The sequence below is a fragment of the Bactrocera latifrons genome, unplaced genomic scaffold (assembly GCF_001853355.1).
Source record: "Bactrocera latifrons isolate USDA-ARS-PBARC rearing strain unplaced genomic scaffold, ASM185335v1 scaffold_4, whole genome shotgun sequence".
In the NCBI taxonomy this organism is placed as follows: domain Eukaryota; kingdom Metazoa; phylum Arthropoda; class Insecta; order Diptera; family Tephritidae; genus Bactrocera; species Bactrocera latifrons.
The window spans coordinates 3,931,011-3,938,554 of record NW_017537045.1 but is presented as its reverse complement, the minus strand read 5'-3'; the positions used below and the strand labels follow the sequence as shown (position 1 = coordinate 3,938,554).

At 37.6% G+C, this 7,544-nt stretch overlaps 1 protein-coding gene across 5 annotated transcripts in view; it reads left to right on the top strand.

Moving 5' to 3' along the window:
- Nucleotides 1-7,544, top strand: part of LOC108972435 (protein sprint) — a 553,725-nt gene that overhangs the window by 286,833 nt on the left and 259,348 nt on the right. Inside the window, exon 1 of one of the 5 annotated variants that reach the window (XM_018939006.1) lies at nucleotides 6,653-6,761. The exons of the other annotated variants lie outside the window; for them this stretch is intronic. The gene's annotated coding sequence lies outside the window, so the exon portion shown is untranslated. Of the gene's footprint in view, nucleotides 1-6,652; nucleotides 6,762-7,544 lie in introns of those variants that run through there. 5 annotated transcript variants of the gene reach the window in all.

Here is a 7,544-nt window from a genome sequence, read left to right as displayed (position 1 = left end):
ACGCGGTCATACAAACTGAAAGGTTGGAACCAAGACCTTGTATGAGAAACTTTTTTTATTAGGCTGGTGATCTTAACGAAATTTGGCATGGATAATTCTTTATAGCATTTGAGTAATATTCGAGTAAAATTTTCTGATCGTATCACTATAGTATATCACTGATCGATAAAAATCAGTTTCCTATAAAACTATTTTTATTTGTGAAGGTTATTCGGTGCAGCCGAAGTTAACGTTTTTTCTTGTTTTTTAATTTTATTTGCATTGCTGGTTGACATTACTTTTATTTACAATTTAGCTGCTCTGGCGTGCGCTTGAGTTGCCGGGTTATTGCATTTAATGAAGTGGCCGCAAGTGGCAGCTATGACCAAATGCAGTCAGACAAGCAAATGGACGGACGTGCAGTCAGCGCTGTCAGCTTGCCAAGGCATGTTGTTGCAGATAAACAGTATTTTTTCTATGCTGTTGTTGTACGCTGTGCAGCGGTGCGTACAACGTTTGCTTGCCACATGTTTATTTCCAGCCAACCGTCGCTGCAGTGGTTGTGGTTGCTGTCACCTTATGTGCCACTATTTGACTTGGGAAGAGTGGCTGCTTGTTGTTGCCTTTTATCTCTTCTTACTTTCAAATGCTGAGCACATGTTGTTGTCGTCAGTTGTTGCCACATGCAACATGTCGCCGCTGCCGTGCCACTCTGACATTGCGTATTTAGCGGATTTTCATTGCATTATGCTTATTACTAATACTGCTGCTGTTGTTGTTGTTGTTATTATTTGTTCTCTTTGTTGTTGTTTGCGTTGCCAGCAGTGATTTCTATGAATGCTCCTTGCGTCTCTCTTGTCGCTTTGTTACCTCAAGCGTCGTTCAGGTTTTTATTCGCTAACAACATTATTATGGTTATTGCCCTGCGGTGTTGTTGTCATTGCCAGGAAATTACGCACGACTATTACGGAATGCTGCGTCTGCTGGCTCAGTGGGCCGAAACGTTTTCGCAATTAAATTCGTTTTTGTGCTGCTCGTCATAAGAATTGCAAATTATTACAACATTGTGCAGAAGATGACGGCGCGGTTTTCATTGCGCCGAAACCGGAAGTTCAGTGAGAGCGAATACTGGATGTTGTTTTTGCGGAGTTAAGAGTTGATTATTTGCTGTGTATGATCGCAATTCCTATGTTTTTATATATTTATTGGGTCCACAACTCTAGTCATGTGGTTTGCCAAGAGATGAAGAGAGAGAGTGTGTAACTGGATTATCAAACCATTGTCCCAATATTCCGAACTTGCATTGGAAATATTAGATTTTTGGATGCCCTTCTAAGTACCATTCACTCAAATAAGTTCAGCTTTGTGCCCGAGAAAGTGTTTTTGCGGCGCTTCTTCTTCATTCCTTTTATATGAATAAACCCTGACCCGAAAGTAGTTTCGTTTATAGTGCACGTTATATAACTGAGCGAACGTGCCGAAAGCGGTATGCACGATTTAAAATGTTTCTGGTTTGAAAGACGACGAACCTTCCGATTAGCCTAAAAAATTTGAAGTTGAAAAACTGAAAGCATTACTCTATGAAGATTGCTTCCAAACACAAGAAGAGCATGCAGAATATTTGGGAGTCACTCAAGCAGCGCGGTTACAGTCAAAAGCAAAGAAAAGGCATCCATTACAAGAACTTTAAACACAAAAACCATTTTCGAAACCAAGCAAGACAACCAGCACAATCAACGGCAAAGCTGAATATCTTTGGCGCACAGGTAATACTTTGTTTTTGTTTGGATCAAAAAGGCATGTCGTATTGTCGGCTTAAAAAACTGCATGAAACCAATAATGAGCCACACTACCGACAACAAATCATGAAATTCAAGCGAACTATTGTCAAAAAAACTCACGAAGTTTGCGACTAGATAGGATACAATAATTTTCTTTGATGATGTCAAGTTGTAAGACCGGTTAAAAACTCTTTGCGTATAGGAAGTTTTGACCCGCCAACTATATAGCTCAGCTCTTCTGACTACCATTTTTCACGGTCGTTGAAGCAGGCTCTCACTGAATATGGCTCTCATCAGTAAGAGAGTCAAAAATTGGCTTGATTCATTCTTGACCTTCTAACCGGCGTAGTTCCTTTAGGATGGAATCTAGAAATTGCGTGAGAGATGGAAAGAGTGTACAACTTTAGACAGGCAATACTTTTAAGAATAACGTTTTTCTTAATTAATTGTTTCAAATTTTCAAAAAAAAAGAAAAGAAACACTGTACAAATATAAGTGTAGCTACAATCGACCGAAATGATTTTAAATAAAGAAAATTAATACTTTTTTCTACATTATTATTATAATGTTTTTTATTTTTTCATTAAATAGTTTTGAATATAAAAAGTTTTATTTTTACCTTAAAATTTCTGTGAAAAGTTCATATAACAAAATTTTTAGGCTTTTTTTATTTTTAGCTTATAGAAATCTTCTTTCTTTCACGAAATTTGGTTAAACTTACTTTTTAATGTCGCAAATACATTGTATTTTTATAACTTTATGATATTACGTTGTCAAAAGAGTCTTGCGGTATTTTCGCTAGTTGTCGCTGATGGCGCGTAGTTCTAGCTTTATTTGTCGCAACGGGTCATGCTATACCTTTTTGGAAAGCTCATTTCACGCCCTAACACGTGTTTGATTGATTGTCGTTTCTTTGAAGTCGTTCGTGAGTTATAGCGTCGCAAACGTGGAGCAAAATAAAGAGAAAATACGGCATATTTTACAGTACTACTACGATAAAGACAAAAATGCATCTCAAGCTGCGAATAAAATTTGTGCAGTTTATGGACCCGATACAGTTTCCATTTCCACCGCACAACGATGGTTTCAACGCTTTCGTTCTGGTAAAGAGGTGGTCGAAGATGCGCCACTCTCCGGAAGTCCTGTCGACGAAAATTGCGATCAAATCGCTGAATTGGTCGAAAGAGACCGGCATACTAGCAGCCGTAGCATGGGTCAAGAGCTGGGCTGAGCTTTATTTTTTTTTATGAACAATTAAAAGTTTAATAAAATAACCGCAAAAATACCGCAAGACTTTTTTGACAACCTAATATTTAATTTTTCTTTTTAATTTGAGTACAAATCAAAAAAAGTTTAATTCTCATTTAAAAATTCTCTTATCCAAATTTGAGATTTTTTTAAGTGCCAGTAAGCCTTATCTTTGTTGAAATCCCTGGTGAATAGTAAATTTGCTAAATTTCACAGAAAGTGAAAAAAATACCAGGTTAAGCTAATTGAACCATTTGAACAAAGAGGTGTGCCAGTAAAGTCACGCGTGGTATGGACTTACCTTGCTCCTAGCATTGAAAAATTATGACTATAAGGGAACAACTCAATAGGACAACGATCCCAAACATAGGTCTAAAATTGTTAGTAAGTGGCTGTAATATTGAACACCATCCTCCGTCAACCTTAGACTTTAATCCTTTTGAGCATCGGCCTTGACCGAGAAGTCACGCTGAGGATTGTTTCAAAAGGAGGGGCGACCAGAAAGGGGCCAAAATCTTTCCAGAATTTCCAAAACCAACTCGCAGAATTCATGTCAAAGGAACAAACATATGTATGTATATATGTGTGTAAGTACGTCTAAGAAATAATAAAGTCATTATATATCCCCAATTAATCTTCCTGAAATAAGAAAATAACAACTTACCTCACATTGCAGGCGCTTTTACTTCCTATGTAGTTATATACACATGCACATATATATGTACGCATATGTAAATATTTACATACCTAAGTTCTTGTGTCATTTGCGAAATAGGCCATCTGAGCCACTCAAAAACATAAATTCCGCATTGCAATAGCACTCCACAAGTGATAAAAATATCTGCAAAGCAATGACTAAACGCACACACATAAATATATCTATGCATGTGTGGGGATTCGGTTGCAATCATGCATATAGAAAAAGACGTAGAAGAGTTAAAAGAAGCGTTACAAGCAGAGGTGAGTGAAGAAAATGTGTACGCAGAACGTCAAAACAGAACTTGAAGCAGACCAAACGGTTGACCAACAAGTTGCAAATAAGAAATATGTACATACATACTTACCTATAATAAAATATGTTACAAGGGAGAAGAAGAATCAACAAGTATGCTAATTTTAAGTGCAGATATTCATCTTTATGCTTTCTTACTTATAACCTACTGGTTTTAAGTGTCTCAGCTCAGTTAGTAAGGAAGAATTCCAATAAGAAATATCTGTTGTTGGAGATAGCAGTATGTTTCATTTGCATTATGAGCTAAACATAGAAGTTTCGGTTCTGAAATTATGCTATTAGTACTCACGCCTGCTACCCTCTTAATAGTACTCTTCCGGAATGTTTCAATGGTCTCACATATTCTCCGTAAATCCAACGAATGTAACGATCCCAAACAATTATAATGTCCATAAGACTATAACTTTCTGCCCTATTCCTTAAACCAGAAACCTATGATGATTCGAGAAGTAAACCTTCAAGAAATTTACCTTACTGGTGATCTAAAGGTTGTTTTGCACACAGGGGGTTTTCAAGAAGAAATAAAACGCATATAATTTCCAATTATGGTAAATAATTTAGTATTATTGTGAATAAAAGGTTTAGTATAATATTTTAAAAGTTGTTAGAGGCAATTGACCGCCACGACTAGAACGAATAAATTTCTGCCAATTTTCGCCACTTTTTGGCTGCAAGTAGTGCCGTCTAGTCGAAGCCAAAGGTCACCCACATCAATATCCTGCAATTCCAGTACGAAAAACTCATTAATCATGAGTCTAAAGCGTTCCCCATTAACTGTAAAATTACGGTCAATGATTTCCTCTGCCCATAGAACACAGCATATGGCGTTGCAACAATGGCTTGTGGATTATTAAGACTGCAAATGTGAAGATTTTACATATTATTGGGGAGCTTCATTCGTAGTTTCTTCGAACGTCATGCGTATTCGGGGATGCCTCCTTATACACTAGACTAAATGGGGTGCGAAACCAACGCATGGTTGCTTGAGTTACCGATTCTGGTGGACGATTATGCCGATTGAATATTGAACGCTGAGCGTAAACCTTGTTCCAAAATGAATATGTTCACTATAAAGTTGCAAAACAAAACCAACTAGTAGCTGTTAGAAAAGTATAATCTCATTGAGAGTCATACGTATGAAAAAGCATACATTCTAAATCTTTAATTATTATCATCAAAATCGGCTCATTTCATGTCAATCAAACAAATCAAGAATGAAGGTAATTTTGTATGTTATAGACCTAGAGCGGAATGACAATCTAGTATCTTCAATAATATTTTTTTTTTTTGTTCAATAGTTTGAAGCAATTCCTGCCGCGATTTTTTGAAACAACTATAGCGTCACGGAAACGTATGTCTATAATGGTCCAGAGCTTATGGTAGCATGACTAATTCCTCGCGCATATGAAAATCCTTTAACTTCCTGCTTCCTAATTAGGTGGGACAGTTACTTCCTATACACACCTTAATGCGCACAAGTTCTCTGGAAAGAATAGTGGCGAGAACTTCAAGGAAAAAAAAATAAAGATTGTTTTGGGTTTCCGATCGATTTCGAAGTATGTATGTAGTTTACTTAATGTTTATTTGATGGAAGAGGCATTGTGAGCGTTGGCGATCTCTGTACTCTCTCTTGGAGTACATTTTCTTTCAGTTTATCGCTGTTTAACAATCGAACAATCTTCACTGCAGCCTTTTTAGACTCTATTATCACACCTGGCCAAAAGATTTGTCTTAATGTATCAAATTCTGATACATAACCGAGGAAGACGTTTCTACTTAACTATTACAAAGTCAAATCAATCAAGAACTCTACAAATCCTGAAAATTTATTCAATCGACCTAGAGACTTGTTTTATTCACTTCGAAAGATAGAGATCAGTAGGAACTACTCTTCAAAATTTCTTTTAAACCCTATTTGAAATAATTACTTGGAAAATATGTACTTGGAAACACGAATCACAAAGTTAGCTTAAGAGGTTTTCCGGTGGCCATTTATGGGGTATTCACAAAACCCTACATATCACACGAACTTAGTGTTTGGCTGAAGATCGCAACATTTGTTGCTTTACGTGTCTCTCCAACCGTCCCAATTTGCATATGTCAGGCACTGCTATTCGCACCGGTGAATTTGTGCACGAACGGTAAATTCGTGTACTCACCGTCAGTGAACAACAACAGCAGCAACAAAAACAAAACAACAATAACACCAACTATAAAGATCAAAACAACAGCCATAACAAACTTGAGTCATACAGACGACAACAAAAAACGAAGAAACAGCAACAAAGAAGAACGCGGACACACCGCACAACGCGTCATATATGTACATAATGCCATACAAAAGCAGAAGCAACAAAAGCATCTAGTAAGACGCGGCTAGGGCGCACAAGACAGCACAAACGAGAAGACGACTCTGCTTTGGCACTGTCGTCGTTGTTGGACACCGATGGCGATCTTTTGAGGGTTGGAGACGACGGCAGCGCCGCCACCGACGGACAACTCACGGCGAGCACAGCCAAGCGATGCACGAAAATCCACTCACTGGATCGCGACGCCGAGCGGCCAGCGAAGCAGGCAGCCAGCCAAGTAAACACGCGACTCAGCGCTCAGTTAGTTGTCGAGATACTTTCATAGCGAACGAATGCGCAGTAGCGAAGAACGCGTTGCTCGCCGCGCGATCTAAAACAAATTACGAATAAAACATAGCGTAGGCAATAAATTCAACATCAACAATAACGAAAGTAATGCGAAAATAAACGAATTAACGACCTGCGGGAAGAATAAGTGCGCAACGGCAGCAACAACAACACTGGCGTTAGTGACGAAGAAAATTCTTTGCTGTGAAAATTATTGTGTATAAATAAATATAAAGTATATGAGTATATTTGTAAGTGAAAAGTTGAAGTGTAACCAGAAGTTGGAAAATATACAACAAGTGCTGCTGCATGTGTTGCAAGTGCAAGCGGGGGGTGTGTGCTCTTGGTTGTTTGGGTGAAAGAAGTTGGTGGCTGCTGACGGGATTTGTGTCAGCTTGAACTTGGTGAATGTTGTCGTTGCTGCTGCTGTTGTTTTTATTATTATTGTCGCACTATCGTAATTCACGGTTCAGTTGTTTTCGTAGCTGATATTCGCACGTTATTTGTTTGTGGTTTTTATTTTTGTTGCTGGCTTTATATGCCGCTCAAGCGACGGTCAGCAAGGCGACAGCGCTTGGCAGACCGATTCCGGCTTTAAAGTGAATCATAGTGAATTTAAGTGGAATTCGGTGATGCGCTTGTAGCAATGGCAACAACAACAATGTGAAATGTTAAAACCGCAAAAGTTCGGCAGCAAAGTGGAGGTGAATGAAATAAATAATTAAATAATATAAAATGTTTAACTAATAAAAATTCAAATTATACTAAAATTTTTAATTTACATTAAAAAAATTATTTTGAAAATTACACAAAAGGCAATACAAAACAATAAGGAAAAATAAAAATCATTTTAAGTAATTAAAATACAAGTAAATGAGTATAATTAAA